Raw genomic sequence first — 20,486 nt, 5'->3', positions numbered from 1 at the left:
ACTGCCTCGCTCCGCTGGGCACTCTCCAGGGACCATGGACAGTGGGCGGGCGGAAAATAACAGGACGAGGAGTACGAGGTTTTTAAAAGGGCCCGCTCTGTCTGAAAGCTAGGAGCAAGTTACGCCTTCAATAGAAATGAGGTAACAGACAATCCCGCAGTTCTAGCTACCTTCGCAAAGCTGGTAATTTGTATGTAACATTAAAAAAATGAACTTTCTCGTATTAAGGATGTATGTAATATTGTTTAAAGTCATTTATTTATTATGCCGCAGTTAATTTACCCGTGAACTAATTTCATACCGTTTGCTAGTTTTGTGGTATCTGTACCCGAAACTACGGCATAGAATGCGGCCTTTTCAATTTCAAGATGGCGCCCACTTCACGTGAGGCTTGTGACAGCACCATCAACTATTCAAACTTGTGAGAACAATTCTCAGAAGACACCAGCAGAGGACGCCGTGCGCTAAGCATACGCACTGTTAGGATCGTTGATCTCTTTGTATACGATCCAATGATACAATTCAAGGTTCTTCTTTGGCACGAAAAGCTAGAAAAATATTGCTAAAGTTAAAGTAAATGCATACATGCTACATTCTCTTCAGTGGTGTTCCATTTGGTTTTCAGCTTTTTTTCGTACAAGTCGATATTGCTTTATGCACTTTTTCTTCTGAGGTGGCAAGCATATAGCTATTTTGCTGTTCTCTAAGCTAATTCCGAGGTTTGTTCAAGGGTGAAGAAGTGCTGTTCTTGTCCAGTTTGACTTGCAAAGACTTCCTTATTCTCGTAAAATGTGGGGAAATAAGTGTTGAGTGGTTTTGTATACAGGATAGTTCTCTTATTTTTCTACTTTAAGTCCCGCTGTTGACAGATTCTGACCTTCTTTGACTTCTTGTTTGACCTGTGTCAGCCAGTCTGTTTCCTGTTTGCGGTCACCCGTTCCATATTGGTTTACCATGAAATGACCGAATTTAAAAAATACAAAGTAGAAATGACCGCATGTTTTGTTTCTTCTAATAAGGCGGGGGAGCTCTTTCCCTAACACCCTGCAACTGTAGGCGGCCTGCCCCCGGATCACCGGAGCAGGCCACCGCAGATGTTGGGATCACCCGACATGGACCTTGCTGCTGCGTCCACGCAGCCTAGACACCGCACGGGAGCACCCAGGCCGGGTCTGCAACAATAGCAGTGATCACACTGCACCCTGGAGACAGTGGGACCGTGTTGCCCGGCAGGAGCACCATCCAGATGCCGGGCCATGCCTGTAGGTCTTCGGCATGCGGCATGGCACCAGCATGATGCTATCAGTAAACACGCCAGAGTCAGTTCTTTGTTCGACTGACAAGTCCTGGGAGCTACCATGCTCCCAGGAAGGGTAACATACAACACTCCTCCTTTTTCATAACGACCAAACAACATAACATCACACCACGATACACACAATAATACTAAGACTATGGGCCTCATTACGAGTCCGGCGGTAACCGAGGTGGTAAAACCGCCTGGTTACCGCCAGACTCATATTACCATTCCGCCTCCGTGATTCCTGGAATTACCGGGGCATTACAACCCCGGTGACATGGGAATGGGGATCATGGAAACACCGGCACCATCTCGTGATGTCGGTGTTTCCTCGTCCGCCTGCGGGCGGTATTAAACCCGCCAGTTCAGACCTGGCGGGATTGACGCCTCCGCCTGCAGGAGTCGTGATCACCCGGTATGGAAACAACGGTGGCGGCGGGTTTACTGCCACTGTTGTTTCCATACCGGGTGAGTTGTAATGAGGCCCTATGACTGCAACTAACCTCCACACACTTAGGGGCCCAGGTCACCCCGGGATGACAGTCCGGGTTGGTGAGCTACTGGTGAACGTTGGAAACTCCACATGCAATCACACCCTTTATTTTCCTGGGTGAGTGGATCTTGCACCACTGACACAACACCATTGCTCATACCTGGCAACCCTCACTACAAAAACCCACAAGCGCAGGAAAACAGCTTCACACAATATTTTGGCTGGGCCAGTTTAGGTCTACGGGATCCCAGCCTTGATGTGTATGATTACTGGGTCCACTTTTATCACCTGAAGGTCCGCAGGATACCAGTCCGACTTCCCTTGAGATCTCTTCAGGACAGTTCGGAGTTCAAGGGCCGGTAAAGCCGCACCTGGGGACACCAGGGGCCACATCGGCCTAGTCCTTCGCTGGTGGGGGAAAGACTGTGGCAGAATGCTGGTGTTACGATGATGGGCCAGCTCAAAGTGCAGCGCCGGCAAAGCCGCACCTGGGGATGGCAGGGGCCACCTCAGCCTAGTCTCTATATGGTGGAAGGAAGACTGTGGCCGCATAATAGCTGGGTGCTGGTGTTGGACGATGGGCCACTCACGTCACTTCCCCCTCCACACCGGGGCTGCTGGCCAGACATTGCTGACATCGGAAGGTGCACAAGCACTTGCAAGAGCTGCAACCCTTTTCCGCTCCTTCCTGTATCCTGCAGCCGCTTGGGCCTAGTGTCTTGCAGGGGCCATTGTCTCTATACTGGCACTCCTCACACACAGAGTGCCTCCTCTCTCCTTGCTAACACAGCATCAGCTTTATTTTCCCCCTTCACCTTTCCAGCTAGGAGGACTTCCACCCATCCAGCAGCGCTCTCCCTTTTTTTTGTGTGTTCCGATCAGGAGCGCCTTTGTTCTTTAAAGAAAATACCACCAGTGCGGCCTGGGATGGTAGGAGAGCCCCGCAATCAGCGCTTCATGGCACACACCACCCACTGGGTCTGGAACCGTGGCCAGCGTGGGCCATGCCGTTGCCATCACAGCAACATGGTGGAGTGCTTCATTCTCCCTCTGGAGCACAAACATGCTGCATTGGCCAGCGGGCACAGCGCTGCAGGCAGCACCATGTTTTTTCTTATTTCTTTGATGTTCTTCATTGTGCTCCACCCCGGAGCACTCTGACCTTCACCATGCTCTGTTATGGAGCACAACACAATTCACCGCCGCACGGCCCGGGGTGTCTGTAGTGCAGCTGGTTTTGCACCGCCTCCCACATGGAGCATGTTCCTGGGTCGTTTTTTTCTTCTCTCACCGCGGCAGGCCCGGGTCTTTACGGACCACGCCCCCTTTTTCCCAGGGCCACCGCAGACTTCAATGCCTCTTTTGTCACAGTGGGCGGTGTTATCGGGCCTCGATACTCTGCCCTCGAAGATATATTTTTTTCTGTTTCCGAAAACGGGCACACAATGACCCGCTGGCTGCTCCTCCCTGCTGCTGGGACACGCAGGGAGATGCCAGCCGGCCCCGGTGCTCCTTGCACTTTCTTTGTCACAGCTGCTGGGCGGGCTGCCGAATCCACACGCGACCCCGCTGTGCGGACTGTTCCACCTATCCCTCACTTAGCGGGGAGCAGGGGCACAAAGACCTGCCGCTGCTCCCCCCCCATCCCTCACCTTTCAGGGCCACAGGGAGTCATCAGCAAGCCCCGGCACTCCTCACTTCCACCGCCGTGGGCCCGGACACATGAGGCCGCAGCCCCACGCACGTTGCCGACACTGCATCTTCTGCACCATGCAGGCACCAGGCGGCCCGTGCTATTACAACGCACGGGGCCCTGGGCCATTCGCCTCCTCATCGTCGTGGGCACCAGGCAGCCTGTGCACAACAAAGCACTAAGGCCCTGGACCACCCTTTGTTGCCATTGTTGGTGGCCAGCCCCCGAATCACTGGAGCCGGCCACCGCAGATGTCGGGATCACCTGACATGGACCTGGAGCTGCGTCCACGCAGCTCAGACCCACAAGGGGAACCATGCGCGCTCTGGATCACCGAAGCGGGACATCGGGCTGGGGGCGCCCAGCCTACAGCAGCCTTGACATTGGGAGCACCCAGGCCGGGTCTGCAACAATAGCAGTGATCACACTGCACCCTGGAGACAGTGGGACAGTGTTGCCTGACAGGGGCACCGTCCGGATGCCGGGCCATGCTTCTAGGCCTTCGGCATGTGGCGTGGCACCAGCATGTTGCTATTAGTAAACACTCAGGAGTCAGTTCTTGGTTCGACTGACGAGCCGGAAGCGGCTCATCCCATTTATTAGGTTGGTCACATGGTTAGAACCATGTGACCATTACACAACTCCTACACAAGTCCTGGGAGCTACCATGCTCCCAGGAGGGGTGACATACAACAGCACCCTATACCTCATGACCCCCTTCCTTTACTAATACCCTTGCTCCAACCTACACCTATATTTTAATAAAAAAACAACCCAAAACGTCAAACAAAATAGGCAACAAATTTGTTCATTTCTTCCCAGTCTGTTTGTATTCTATACGGATACCTTCGGTATTAGGTTAGTGTTTACCTGTTCTTCTGTTTTTTTTTACCAAAATAAGGTAATCAGAGTTTTGAAAGTTTTGCTGCAGCGATCGGTAGCTTCTAGCTTGTTGTACCTGTCCTAGTTTTGTTCTTAAGTCCATTGTGTATTGTTTCTTTAGGGTCCCTAGCCAATTTCTACTCCTTTCTTTGGTTTCCTATACTATCACACTTTGAGTCATTGCTGCTCAACAACCACTATTCTGTGTTATATTGTTCAGGATGCAATACTCAGTCGCAAACACATATTATCAGAAAGGAAACTTCTTAAGAGTATCAATGATAGGTAGGTAATAATCCATTTTACACAAGGCAACGTATTCCACTAACGAGGGGAAGCCACAGAGAATGTGTAATCGCCCCTACATTTGAAACTCGATTTAGGTATCTCTAAAAGTAACTGGTTCACAGATCATGGTGAACCAGGTCTATCATTGCAAATCTTCACATTCATATTCTTAGGGGTGATGCCATGCAGACACTTCAACACCAAGCAGAGCACCTCTTTTGTAATTCATATCCAGGTTAGCTTTTCAAAAAAGGAAACATTGTTTAATGTCATTGGCAAACGTTGACAAACAATCAAATAATGTACTGTGGCAGGCTTGAGCAAAGTTCTGCAATTGATTTTTATAGATCAAGGAGAAAGACTTCCGTTTTACTGGGATTAAGTTGGAGACATTCATAGTTCGACTTCATCCAAGCAGTAGATTCAGGAATGTTTACTTTGAAATACACCTGAATATTTATGATACAGTAAGTCATATTTGGTTAAAATTGACAGCAACATATTAAAGCAAAGAGGTGACAGTGGTGACTCAGGAGGTACAAAAAAACACACTCGAGGACCTCACTGGGAAGGACTGGCCCCAGTGCAAACTCCCAAGAACTAAACACACACAGAGTACTGGACCATCATGTTTACTACTATTATTTAAGGTGCTTACTACTTACCTTAAGGACCGTACAACTGTAGCTAACTAGCCCCTAAAGTTGGACTATCCGTAGCAGGAGGTGATACGCCGCCTATCTAGGGTGAGGGGATAGAAAAGAGACTGGCCCTTCTTTTACTGAGGTTAGACAGTCCAGCCCACATTGGAGTTTACACACATTGTGCTAAAATTAAAATCCGGTACGAGAAAGAGAACCGGACTTGGGCACACGTGGAAGAAAATACTTTAATTTTAATATTCCACTTCTATGCCCAAAGACATTCTAAAACACAAATAAAAAGTTATTTTCTTTCTAAGTGTCAGTAGTTTACTGACATCACACTGTAATCTATGGTGGACCGGTTTCAGAGGGTCTTTTCACACCTTTGTGGAGGAGGTCCGAAACCCACCCCCTCCCCTCAAACTGAATGCAGACAACTTGTCAGGCTGATCAATAGTTCCAGTATTGCAAAAATCAGAATTGTAGTGCTTTTTATGACAAAAAGCACATTTTAGGGTGACATAAATTGTTTAGGGTCCGAATGCCCCACGCAGTTGATGGTATCTCAGGTATTACACGTACATCATGAATATCAAAAATCTAGTTTGAAAACTGGATAGGAAAAAAGTTATGCATAAAAGTAGAAATAATAACTCACCATTTGGTAGCTACACAGAACATTCAGGCCAAGGCTCAATTCGTTTTTAAAATGGATGCCGGAAAACAAGATGGTGGCAAACCCATGATTCATGCAGTATGATGAGAAATTCTCTGGCAGTAATTCAATAGCAGTTCATTGGCAGTTCATTGCAGCTGGCGTATATATTTAGAATTTCTTGACAGCAATTCTGACAGTGATGGGTCGAGGGGGCCGGCTATAGGATTGAGAAATTACCAATTAGAGCAAACAACTGCTTGGTTGGCAAACAAATGAGCTGAACTCATATGGAATAGCCTGCCAAAAAAACTCTGAGGATATGATAAAGACTGCTCCTTTCCAGACATCAAAGGATTTATGATGAGTTTTTGGTTGAGTCTCACGCAAGCTATCAGACCGAGTGTCAGTCAAACCATGCAGGCCAAATTATGTCATGTGGACTTGGTGAGTGGCAGTTAAGCCAGCCAATCACAGGCAAATACGGGTTTGTTTTTAGTTGTAGGAACCAATCAAAATGTATTGTCAATAAAATATAATGTTTCATCAGCTTTAAAAAAGTATAAAAGGAGCTGATTTTGGGAGTTCATTGCTGTTGTTTTCCTGGTGTCCTGTGATGCATTAAAGATGATTTTGAAACGCAATCTGAGCGTCCGTCTCCCTCTCTGGCTGGTCTCCAGTACCTCATTCCACTTGTGTCAAAGGCTATGGAGGATGTAGGGCCCTCTTCTTCAATTGCCGACTGCACAAAGGGACCCTGAAGACTTTTTCTTCCAGGAGCCAAGAATCCAGAAGCACATGCTGGCAGGACTGGGAGATGGGCCCTGGAAAGAGTGGCAGGGTAAGTAAATGAATCTGCAGTCTGCCCCCACCTTGCCAGGAGGGTCTCCTATGACTGACAGCATGGTGCTTTGACACCTGTGGATTGGGGTATGTATATGGGGGACTGGGTAAAGAGGGAAAAAATAACGGCATGTATTATTAAGCGATGTGTGGTAGTTTAGAAGAGTAATGGGGTGTGGGGTATTTAGTTAATGACGAAGAGTGTCACATAGAAGTGTTGTTTAATGATGTGTGATGAGGAGCATCAGTTAGCCCAGAGTCCTAGGTTCAAGGAACGTCTAGTGGGTAAAACTAGGCTGCACACAGATAGTTCTGTGAGAGAAGATAATTCACACCCCCATCAGGATATTTTTAGGGGCAAGAGAAGCAAGGAATGCTGGAAGAAGATATATGTGAAGCCGGGTTGTTTGTCTGTCCATTAGGTGTTCGTTGTGAAATTAAATTTGTTGAGAAGCAACAATTAATTGTATAAAGATTGAGACAGTCAAGAAATACATTATTTATTTATTTAAGGTAGATGGTGTCTAGCACCCAAGATATAGGCAGGGACTGGTGAAAAAAGATAGAGGTTTTTGAGTAAGCCATTAATAAGGGCACTCATGTGTTATTTTTTTAATGCTATGAAGAAAGAATCAGGCAAAAAATGAGTTTGCAGCGAAAAAGTGTGGTTACTTTGCACCCCTACAGCGAGCAGGCATTGGTAGATACAGGGTTAATTTTTATATTCCTACACAATTGACAGCTTTAAGATAATAAATTGCTTTGAACGATAGAAACTCACATTGCGGTTCATGTCAACGAAAAATGAAAAAGGATAATCATGCTTTAAATAGGGAACACATAGCTTACAAAGGAAGGAATTTGAGGAGTGTAAATCAATTTGAAACACAAAACCGCCATTAAATTCCTTTCTTGCTTAGAAGAGCGGAGCTAATAAGACGCAGTACATAGCTTGAAAGTAAAATTTCATATAATTAGGACCACTTATACATGTACTATGCAGTAGATAAACGCAAGTGTTGACAAGTGGGCAAGGGAGGTTTGTGTGCTTGAGACCGCTGTTGGGAACGGCTACGATGCCCGTTCAAGGACTGAGAGATAAGTTGGCAAAGTCCAGAGGGTAAATTATGTTCGCAGAAAAAAGCAGGGCTGTTGCACTTTGAGTTAATATAACTGAGACAACTTGCGCAGGAGAAACAGCAATATGCCTTTGTTAAATGGTTTTAGCAAGGCTATGGGTGAATTAGAAAATTATTTGTATGTGCATTCATGTTGAAAAAATAGGGAGAAATTGCATTAAAAAAATCATGAAAAATGTTATGGAAAATATGATAAAAATGTGTAGGATTGACACTAGTATATGTGAAAGTGTTTAGAAATTTATTTTGTGCAATTTTGAAAACATCTGGTTTTTCTGGCCCCAGGATGGAAGTGGCCTGGGGATCGTCAGGACGCATATGAAAATATGGACCTGAATGCATTAAATGATAATTTTGATCAAGGGATAGTGTTTTCCACTTTTGGGATACACCATTCGAACACAGGTGAATTTATATTGGCATGCACAGGGCAGGTGGCTCTTCAAGGTGTTTAAATAGAACTAGAGGTTTTTTGTATTATGAGGTGAGCATTGTGCTAAACATGGCTATTTGGCTTATTGGAGATAATGGTGAGAATATTTGATGAATTCTTGTTCAGACCTTGGATACCTATGGATAAAGAAGGGGGACAGATAATCCCTCTAGAATAAGACAGCCATGAGTACAAAAGAAAAATGCAATTTTCAAGGGAAAGGACAATAAGAATGGGCCAGGGAGAACAGTAATAGTTCTCGAGGAAGGGTCTAGGTTGATTGACGTCACTGATGATGACATATTTAGACAGCATTCAATTGATGACGAAGTGGTGTTGGTTTAGGAGCATCACACGCTGGAAAAAGAAAAAGGAAAATCATAACATGTGGCAATAATTTAACAGCCCTCAGAATAAATTCATGGAAAGCATGGAGAGAGTGCCAAGTGTCCTGTGGACCACCGGCCCTTATGGCATAGGTCCAGTAAAATGAATAGGGGAACACAATAAAAATACAGGCATGCAAGGGATTATAAATATGACAAATATGACCGTATGTGTTATGATTAGACTAATTAGGGGAAGGTGAAAATAAATAGTTGACCTTAAACAGCATAGGAGTAAGAAGCTCAAATCAATACATTGATGAAAATTTTGTGAAATAAATAAAAAATGAATGAATGATTTTTCTGATAAAAGGCAAGATGCCAAAAGGGTAGATTTGGCAGAAGTGTAGGAAATGTTTAGAATAGGTAAAACAATGTATTTCCTATATGTCACATTTGTACATATTTATTAGGAACATTGCTGGGTTCCAAATAACAGGGGTAGGTAAGAGAAGTGTAGGTGAAGCGGCAAGCAGCACACAGTGAAATGTGTCAATTATATCTCAACAGAACCAAGGTACAGCAAGGGAAAGAAGAAGACTGTGGTCCTACGGGAGCAGGCGGAGGACTTCAAAAGACACAGAGAAGAACGTTCAGCATAGCAGAGAATAGCAAAGACAGGCCTAATTGCTATGACTAAATGTTTTATGTGCACCAACGGGTTTTGGGGACAGAAAACTAGACCTACATGCTAACTGAGAGTGTCAAGAAATGACCACAGTAGATATTTTTGACTAACAGCAAGGATAAAGGATCTATGCTAGGGAGAAACCTGACCACCTTGCCAGACTTGAACATGACTTTGCATCTATTTTTGGTTTTCTACAGAGAGCAAGGACCCACACCAGCGTTGTCCTCTCCAAGCTACGGATGCGCCTAGAAGACAGAAGGAGAATATTAGAAGAATACGTACTTTTTGAAGTGTTTTTAATCTGTTATGTTGTCTGTCATTTGTTATTTTTTTACTCCTTGGTCTGAGAATGTCGACATTAGAGGAAAAATATGTCCTTTAAAAAGATATGCAGTTTTTGAAAAAAGAAGCCATAAGAAAGAAGGGCAATGCCAGGCACAGGAGGATGTATTTTTTTCCACAAATTCAGATCATAAGCCAGGTTCCAATATAAGCCAGCATGAATTTAAATATAAGTAAAAATGTGTGAAAAGAAAGGAACAGCCATCTTGTTATATTAGAAATGAAGAGAAATGTAGTAGAGATTGTTTAGGAGGCAGGAATATTTGAATTAAACACACGTAGCTTTTTAAGGATTAAGGTTGGAGAGGAAGTACTGACGATAGAGACATATTTATTTTTCAAAGGAAACTCATTCAGTTTTATATTACAGGTGGACGGGAGAGATCTATACACCAGGAGAATTGGCGGCACCCGATCCTGCGAGCAGAGAGAAAAGATTGAGGGACCCAGCCAGATGCCCAGTCATAATTGTTTCAATATTCTGTGTTTGAGAATTGCCTTTGCGAAAACTCCCCCATCCTTGCATCCCCCAGAAGAAGTAATCGAATGCCCCCTCGTTTAAATTGTTCTTTGATGATACGAATTGAACGCTCAAGTGCTCTGAGACGAAAGAAGCACTAAAACACAAAAAGGACTTGCCTAAGAATGAATGGGCCCATAAAACAGGACAAAATAAAGTATGGACTAAATGGAGAAAGTCTGTGGACTTGGAATAAGGAGAATAAAGAATTCTGGTGGAAGATGTGTCGATGAACGGAAAAAAGAAGACAAGCACTGAGAATATGCATGGAGAAGACAATGAGAAACAAGGAAATGTTGTCATGGGGTGGGAGTAAGGAAAAAGTATGCAGTAAAATCGCACATGGACAATTAGTCAAAATGGGCTGGTGGTTTCCCTCAAGGAATGATTTTCTCTCGATTCTCGTAGTGGCCGTAACTACCTGATGTGTATAGTTAGTTTAAATTTGATTGGTTAATAGAGGTGGGGTCCGGATAGAAGCACCTAAAGCTTTTCTTTAAGAATACATGTATACAAATCATGAAGGAAAAAACGTTGCAATAAACTTTTTGATAAAGGAAGATACATTTGTTTTAGATTAGAAAAATGCAATATGATTGAAAAGTTGTTGAGCTTGTAGAAATGTTTTTATGATACCTCCCATATTGAGATAGATCACTGCACTGAGGGGGGTGACTGAGATGGGAATGCATAGGTACACTGAATATGGGGGAGGGTGGACATTGGGTGTAGTGGCCCTGTATTGAATAGGTGTCTAAATACAGGCCTGGGGGAGGGGGGGGGGAGTGTAGAGCAGGTCCGAAACCCACCCCCCTCAAACTAAATGCAGACAACTTGTCAGGCTGATCAATAGTTCCAGTATTGCAAACAGCAGAATTGCAGCACTTTTTGGGACAAAAAGCACATTTTATGGTGGCATTTTTAGGGTCAGAATGCCCCATGCAGTTGAGGGTATCTCAGATATTACACGTACATCATGAATATCGAAAATCTAGTCTAGAAACCGGATAGGAAAAAAGTTATACACACAAGTAGAAATAATAAGTCACCATTTGGTAGCTACACAGAACATTCAGGCCAAGGCTCAATTAGTTTTTAAAATGGATGCCGGAAAACAAGATGGTGGCAAAACCCTTATTCATGCAGTATAATGAGTAATTCTTTGGCAGTAATTCAATAGCAGTTCATTGGCAGTTCACTGCAACTGGCATATGTATTTAGAATTTCTTGACACAAATTCTGACAGTAATGGGTTGTGGTGGCCGGTTAGGGGTCTGGGAAATGACCAATTAGAGCAAACATCTGCTTGGTTGGCAAACAAATGAGATGAAATCATCGAGTATAGCCTGGCAAAGAGACTCTGAGCATTTGATAAAGACTGTTCCTTTCCAGACAGACATCAAAGGATTTATAATGAGTTTTTGGTTGAGTCTCACGCAAGCTATAAGAACGAGTGTCAGTCAAACCATGCATGCCAAATTAGGTCATGTGGACTTGGTGAGTGGCAGTTAAGCCTGCCAATGACAGGCAAATAAGGGTTTGTTTTTAGTTGTAGGAACCAATCAAAATGTATTATGCAATGAAATATAATGTTTCATCAGCTTTAAAAAAGTATAAAAGGAGCTGATTTTGGGAGCTTGTTGCTGTTGTTTTCCTGGTTTCCTCTGATGCATTAAAGATGATTTTGAAACACAGTCCAGGCATCCGTCTTCCTCTCCGGCTGGTTTCCAGTATCTCAGTCCACTGGTGTCAAAGGCTATGGAAGATGCAGGGCCCTCCTCTTCACCTTATTTTGCTCACTTTCTTCAGGACCTAATGAAGGCTTATCACCATTTTAGGAATACCATCCAGGTGTTCGGGGGATGTTATGTCTCAATGGTTAACTTCCCTGTAATGTGCACTGGTACATGCCCCCTGTAAGGAGACAAAATAATAGAACATGAATGCCTTACTTCCTTAAATATGTCATACATACTTTCAAGTTCTCAGTTATTTACTCACCAAGTGATGCATTTGACTATTCGTGATACACGGATGACCGCTGTCAAAGATTAGGCCGATTTACACACCTAGACAAACCAAATTGTAGGGGGCGGCGCACCAGTCAAGAGTACCATACAGTACTGACTGCCTTACTGCTACAGAACTCTGCCTGCCGGGCTATGGATTAATATCCTTAAAACCTGCTGGATCTTTTACAAGCATTACATGTACCATGGGTATACTGACTACACTTACGAACTTGAAGTAATATGGACTTTTGCTGTTAGTATAACATGCTATATTTCTTCTTATACTTTACAAGCACGCCCCCAACCACGTGGCTCCTATAAAAATAGCCGGCATGTGCAGCAGTCAAGATTACCATAGAGTACTGATGCTGACCGCTGCGCCACGGCAAAGCAATGCAGTGCCCCACCTCTTTATCTGCCATTCCTAACCATCCATTTCTAAACCTATCCTTCTCTTAGATTTCTTGTTCCATTACTTTTTTTGCTGTATTTTTGCCACACGCTGGTCCCTTTTCACGCTGTTTTGTCTATACCATGTTGTCAAATCAACTGACATCAGGTATGTCCCATCACCCTCCTGAATGCCACTTCAAAAACCCCTGTTGAAAGGTCCCTCTCGCGTGCTTCAGTGCTGCCTCGGCTTCCTAACATGAAGGCAGACATCAGAAACTTCCTCATGTCTAATGAGGAACTTCCCGGGCCGCTGCTTATTAATTCCACCACCCAGGTGAACAAAGACCAGTCCTCAGTATCATTTGGCCCGAACCTACACCCATGCGCCAACAGTGACGTCAACCCGCTACTGTCTGACATGACAATGCAGAGCAGACATGTGCTTTCCCTGCAATTGATTCCTCAGTGATTCCCCTACTCTACTCTCAAATTGTACAACACTCGGCTCTGAACTCAGCCCACATACAACCGCCTGCCCAGAAACCCACATCATGCACTCTTCCATGCGCACTTCCACACACTCAATAACACTCCACACACACTCCACCTCCTGAGCAAAGTACATTTGGCCCTAATCAGCATAGCATTCCTCCTGTTGCTTCAACAAGACTCTCTAACGCTCCGCTTCTATTCTCTAACAATTGCCCAAACCATAATATCTCCTCATCTGACTCTGAATCCTCCATGGTTGCCTCCTTTTCCAGACCTACCCCTCGTCCTTCCATTGGTTTTCCATCCACCTCTAACTCTGCTCTTGATTCAGCCCATACAGCGGTCAATGCTTGCATATTTACCTTAACAAAGCTGTTTGAGGGGCTAGATCAAAAAGCGACCTCACAGGTCTCTTCACTACTCGCTCTCACCAATAAATTAGATTGGCTAGTGTGGAACTTACCTGCCTTGATGTTATCTGTCTTTGATAGCAAAAAATCCAATACCTTTGATCCAACTCCGCCTAGTCAGTCCCCATTGGCGATGCCAGTAACCAGTACAGAGAGCTCTACCAATGCTGTGGCATCCTCCCCTGCATCTATAATTCTAGCAAATTCTGTCCAACAGTCACCTGAAACGCTTGATCTCGAACCCAGCTCAGAAGAAATGCTAGAAGTCTCTTCTAAAGTAACCCTGCTATTTGAAGTTTTCTGTTCTGGTGCCCAAGGTAAAAGGAGAAAAAGAAAGAGAAACAGGAAAGGCACCATTATAATCTCTATTGATCCCATTAGCAAAACAAATAATCCAAAAATATGCCCATACCAATAAAAAAACACCAAGTCCAAAACGAAAGCTTTTATTGCAAATATTGCCAAACCTACTTGCCCTTCGCTTTCTCATAATGAATGCGAAACTGAACACAATGGCCGAAACACTGAGGGCGTTGGTGAGTCTCCAACATCAGCTCTCTCTCTTGAGTTGAATTTGGCATCGCCACAAGGTAAGACAGACAATGGGCTTCTTAATGCCAATGTTCAACCTGTGAATGAATTCCATGATGATAAAGTTGCAGAAACTTGTAACAATACAAATGAAAAACACATGATCATGTCTGTGTATTCCAACAACTCAATCCCGATTACGGAAAATGTCCACCATACCCTTCATGGCCCTTATATGATATTTGACAAACCCAAACAGAACTTTTGTGTCAATTTGAATGTTGATATCTCATCCTTCAAGACTCTAGCTCAGAAACGTGGAGAGTCACGGAGTCTGGCTGTGCTGCACTAAGTAAAGGTTGTCCCTCATCCTGCTCTGTGTATTCACGAGTCTCCCCGACCCCAACCTCTCTTGAGCCAACCACCAAGTGCCTCCCTTGATATAAACCAAAATCCACGTGAAACGCAGTCTACAGAACCTGTGCAACTAGGTTCTGAGTTAATAACAATCACAATGCTTGATAGAGTATATTCAGATCCCTACCCTAACAGGTCAACACTCCTAACAGTATTCAACTCTATTCCAGCTTTACAGCACATAAGATCGGATGACATTGAGTTTGTGAGGTACCCCATACCGGCGAACCAAGACACTGTAGAAGCCATCATCCTTCGAAAATTGTCGAACGTATAGTCTGGCATGAAAGGAACGCACTATATCTAAAGGGTCTTCGCTTAGAAACTCAAAAACTGCCAGTGTTACCTGAACAACATGCTCAGCTCCAAACTCGACCTCAATGACCCTTAGATCCAAGAGTCCGACCTCCACCAATTCCATTAGAACAACCCTGCTGTAACTGCAGAAAAAAACTCCAAGCAGTCTCCCAGTTACCAATGCAACCAACTCAACCTATGTCCAAATGATCATGGGTTAGCAAAGCGAGAGACAGTGCCCAAAATCTGGCCTCAAACTAGCATAACTCCCCAGGCTTGACTCATACCTGTGCAATGGCAAGCTGGAACACTTGAGGCTTCTCTCGTTTATCAACGAAGATGTCTCAACCCTTAAACTTGTTCAATCTAACATTATTCCAAGAAACTTGGCAGACGCCCACACCAACTTGGACTGACCCTCCAATTGCTGCGATATCAGCGACGAAAGCAACTACAGGCCGTCCCGCCTCAGGTCTTTTAATAGCAGTCAGAACTGACTCGCAACTACATCTTGTGCCTTGGTTCTCACCTGATCCTGGGATTCAAGCAGTCAAATTATCAACCACAAATTGCCAGCACCCCTTCTATCCCACTACAGTAGTGGTAAATATTTACTGGAATCCGCTATCACCTAATGAACCCCAGTTCATTAATAAAATAGAAGCAATTTTAAATCTCACTCTGCTAGACTGGTCTGTGCAGACACCTATCATTGCAGGTGATTTTAATATGAACTGTCTCACTTCAAGCCATAATCAATATAAGTCTTGTGCAGCTAAGTGGACCACCCTTACGAAAATTAGAAACGTTGTCATGCTAAATGGCTCGACTTCCGAAGACTGCCCACCCGCCTCCACACGTGGTCAAGGAGATTGAGCTCATCGGTCTTGGACTATGTATTTATTTCGTCCAATGCGAACAAAAACATAGCTTCCTTTAAAATCTCGGCAACCACTACCAGTGATCATAACATACTTGAAACTCGCTGGATTCCTCACCAGTTGCAAAATGCTCACTTGAACTCAACAACGGTAGAAATTGCTTGTGCTGGAACTCCCAGTGGATAGCCACTTTAAATCAGAAGCTTACTAAAGCCATCACACACAACGAGACAACTGCTCAAACTTTTTATACCGATTGTATACAAATTATCATCAAATCAACTGAATTTAGTTCTCGACCAACATTTAAACACAAGTATAATTTTAGCTCACCCATCCAAGATCTTAAAAGAGAACTATGACATGCTCAATCTCCTATAAACCTCTCAATTGAGAGGACTAAACTGAAGACCAGATACAAGAACAAAGTTAATTAAATTCTGGCTATAGAAAATCAAGCTGATGCTGAGAAAATGCTCAATACTCTAATGACAAAGTCTGCAGGAGAGATTTGGAGGCTAATTAACAATTCACCCTCAAACAGCCATAACACTCTGGAATTAAACACAATAAGTGAATTAAGTGGGGCAAGCATTTTCACAATCTTCGCAACAAACCAAGTGCCTGCTTTTTCCTTCTATTCCAGACCTCACAAAGTTTGAATTTGATGCATTAGATATTGAAATGATAATAAAACCGGTAAGTATGTCTAGAGCCCCCGGACCAGAAAACTTAACTAATGCAATTCTGAAAGCACATCCTGAGGCTTCGGCCTCTGCTCTTGAACTAATATTTAAAAAAGTCATTCTCATCAGTAATATACCTCCATCCTGGCAAGAAGACATAATCATCCCGATATTCAAGAAAGGAGACAAGAATGAACCAAATAATTATAGACCCAACGCTCTACTTGACGCTCCCGGTAATATCCTAGCAAGATTGATATTACGTGACATTTTAAAATGGCTATTGGAGAGTAATCGACTTGACATACACCAATCGGGATTTGTATCAGGAATTGGCACTTCCCTAAATCACTGCCCTAAATCTAATGTTATTATCGCCCATCAAGAAACAAGCCATTTTAACTAAGCGACCTGTTTTTATAGCTTTAATAGATTTTAAGCAGGTTTTTGATTCAGTGACTCACAAAATTTTATAGACTAAACTTTTTAACACTGACTGCCCTTTATACATTATTTATCTAATCCATCAATTTTACTCTAACACCTCTATTAAGGTGAAACTCACGGCTAGCGGATTGTTATCAAATTCCATACGAACAAACATTGGTCTTAAACAAGGATGTCCCCTCGTGTCAATTCTTTTAAACTTTTTATTAACGACATGCATGCAATTTTTAAATCTGTTCAAGCGTTCCCTCCGAGAGTAGGGCCAACTGAGATACGCTATCTCCTTTATGCGGATGATCTAGTGATTCTAGATAGAACACCTATCTGGCTGCAGAGAAAAATGACAGCCCTGAGCTGCTATGCTGAAGCAAATTACCTCGTTATTAACACCACCAAGTCTAACATACTCATTTTCCATCACCATCTCCCCAAAGGTGGATATAAATTTAACTGGCTACTCTCGGAAGTATCGGTTTCACAAACTTCGCAATACAAATATCTTGGAGTGAACACTAATTCTCATCCGATGGATCAGCCGTACAAATCTGAACTCTTCAGTGGAATGCGACTTTTAGCAACACAAGGAAAAGTGATACAGCGTAAGCATGGTAAATTCTCAATCTCCCCGGCTATAACTTTCTATAACCCCAAAGTAGTCCCCATAATTACATATGGAAGCCAGACAAAAGCTTTGCCCGAATCTCCTAGGTGGGATATTCTGGAAGGTATGTACTGGAAAACCATCCTTCCCCTTCCACTGAATACTCCAATTTCCATCATTAGATTCGAGCTAGGACTCCTCTCCCTTTCTGCGACTGTAATTTGGCCAATGTTGGCGACCTATAAAAAATGCCTTTGCTCGTCAAGCGCTTCACGCAATCTCTTTCTGGTACTCAAATTCCTGTTAGAATCCAAACTCTCTGGTCCTCTTCAATTATGGAAGAACTCCTGCCTAGCCGCCTTACAAAATACTGACATTTCACTGGAACTACTAATGAACAATCCCGAAAAAAAGCAAAAGTTAAACTCTGGTTATGGGACTGGATATCTACCTGGGAGAAATGCAATACCTATGTAGCATTTAAAGTAGGAGCATTTGTAACAAAACCCATGAACGAATTACCTCAGTACCTCGCCAAATTCCTCGATTGGGTTTACGCTGACACAATCCTTGGCTTCCGCCTTAATCTCTGGCTGACGAAAGTTAAAATAGCGTATCATAACAAATCAGTCAACCCTGACATAGTCTGCAGGTTTTGTAAAATAGAAGCATTTCCAGTGACCACTCAACACCTAATAACTGAATGTCCTGTTATTGCAGACCTGAGGAAGCAATTTTTCCACAAACATCTCAAACATGTTTCCCTACTGACAAAATAACAACCTTGGGCTGCAGTGTTTAACGCAATCAAAATTACACTGAACATCGTCACAGTTTAATTCCTAACATCTCTGAACCTCACTTCACTGAATATTCTCAAAGAGACTCATACTGACTGAGTACCCCCTGTTTCTTTAAATGACATTGGGCCTCATTACACGAACGGCGGTGGACCAAGGTGCTATTAGCACTTTGGTCCATGCCGGTAAAATACCGGCACCGCCTTGGTGGAAAGGGGAATTACCGCCCTATTCCAAGGTTGGCGGGGCGGTAATTCCCCCTTCCCCCATTGCCCTTCCCCATTCCCATTTTTGCCCCATAGGGCATAATGGGAATGGGGAAGGTGCTAATTACGGCACCGCAAATTGCGGTACCGTAATTAGCTCCCTGGTCCCTTTGCGGGTTGGTTTTTAACGCCTGCAAAAAGCAGGCGTTAAATTCTCCAAACCGCAAAGGGACCTCGTAGTAAGGCGGTAAGGGTTTACCGGTACCGGTAAACCCTTACCGCCTACCGTGTAATGAGGCCCATTGTATCAAAGAAACAGACTCATGAGTTCTTGATTAGACTATGCATGCAATTTGTACTTTCCACTGAAATGTTCCACATGTTTAAGATTCTAGCTCTTGGATTATTTTAGTGGGACATTTGCAAAATTGGTTTTATGCAGCAGTTCTCTCAACAACAACAAAAAACATCTGTGCAGCAATGCAGAACTAAAACCTACAATTAAATGAGCATACGGTTTCAGCCATTGGACTACCCTGTGTGATTGGAATGAAACTAGAGCTAAACATCTCTTGTATGCAATGTTCTACACCCTAAATGCTGCCTTTGTTCATTTCTTAGTATGATTGACCTTTTCTTCATGCAACTCCTCCGAAGTGACTCGCATTCATTGGTCATCCATGTATGTTTAAATATCTTCGGCTTCATAAAAAACTATGCCTGTTCTGCTAGTTAGACTTCAATTGGTCCCTTCCTGTTTTAAAGCGGTTTTACTTGATGGTTTCAAGTGTTTAGTTGTTAGATTATTTATTTATTTATTTATTTATTGTCGTACTAAAGAATTGGCTGCAAAATGTTTATGCCGAACCTGCTATATTTGATGGTTTTAAGATTTTAGCTTACACTATAATGAATTTGGCTGTATGTTCCAATACTATCTGCTTTAAAGAAAGCCATGGATGTTCTGTAAAGCAGATTTCATATGTCGCATCTTGCTTGCTTCCAAGTGGTTTTATTTGATGATTTCAAGATTTTTGTCAGACTACATATTGTCGTTCAAAAGAAATTGATTGCACTGCACATTTTTATCCCAAACCTGCTATATTTGATGGTTTTAAGATTTTACTGGTTAGATCAGTAATTGTTGTTTTAACGAAATTGGCTGTAAAATTTTGACTTACTTGACCTTTTCAAGATAAATAAAAAAAACAATAGGGAAAATCTCAGCCAATTTTGTGCTACACGTTGTCTATACCACCTGAATCAACAGCAATGCAATGATTCTAACCGGCTATTGTATTACCATTGATATACTACTGTTTGTAACCTTATTTGTAATTTGGTTATCAGTTGGTTTTGTAATATATTGTAATGTTCTATTGAAAAAGTTTAAATTTCAACTAAAATAAATTTCAATTAAAAAAAAGAAGAACATGCTCTAAACATTGAGAGCTCTTGTCACACTTTTAACACAACTTGAAAAAGGATACAGACTTATAAAGGATACAGAATCAGCATCCACCTTGGGAGCCCCTCTGCTCTGGGATATCTTGAACGCGATGTTAACAAGACTTTCCCCCCAAGAGTGCAGCCTGTAGAAATAAACTATAACTAACAGGCCAGGGGCTTGAGTGAAAAGGCAGGAGCAGCGACAACAGAGCTAAGGGAACAAAGCAAAACGATGGCTCAAGAGAGCAGCCAGAATTACCAAAGTGCAGCAATCACCCACCCGCAATTACCCTCTCTTACCTGCTTAGTCAAAAAGAAGTCAAGTAAACCTATGTGAGTTCAGCAAAGTGGTGACAAGGTGAAGAAGGAAGAAAGTCTCAGTTGAAGGAAGTCTGTGCAATAATCCACCTAACCCGAACGGCACAAGGGCGCAACTAGATAGTCCAAATATAATCCCCAAGGAATTCAGCAAAGCGTTCCCCAAAGTGAAAATAGCCAATCCAAGTAGTGACCACCAAATCAGGAGAGCGTTTAATCGGTCACTTCGATGTGTAGAGCAATGTTTCTTTTGATGAGAGCAGCGTTGTTGATAGATCCAGAAAAGGAGTGTTTTTG

General features: G+C 43.2%; 1 protein-coding gene and 1 long non-coding RNA gene across 3 annotated transcripts in view; one reads left to right on the top strand and one right to left on the bottom strand.

Annotated features, from left to right (window-relative positions):
- Positions 1-20,486, bottom strand: part of CAPN10 (calpain 10) — a 431,781-nt gene that overhangs the window by 386,061 nt on the left and 25,234 nt on the right. The gene's annotated exons all lie outside the window — the stretch shown is intronic.
- LOC138491956 (uncharacterized) lies at positions 3-11,943 on the top strand. Its single transcript, XR_011276112.1, has 2 exons — positions 3-141; positions 9,585-11,943. It is a non-coding gene; the product is annotated as an uncharacterized lncRNA (long non-coding RNA).

Source organism: Ambystoma mexicanum, chromosome 10 (genome assembly GCF_040938575.1).
Source record: "Ambystoma mexicanum isolate Mex_15411 chromosome 10, UKY_AmexF1_1, whole genome shotgun sequence".
Taxonomy (NCBI): domain Eukaryota; kingdom Metazoa; phylum Chordata; class Amphibia; order Caudata; family Ambystomatidae; genus Ambystoma; species Ambystoma mexicanum.
Note: the sequence above shows the minus strand (reverse complement) of the source record. Positions and strands in the feature narration are given on the sequence as shown.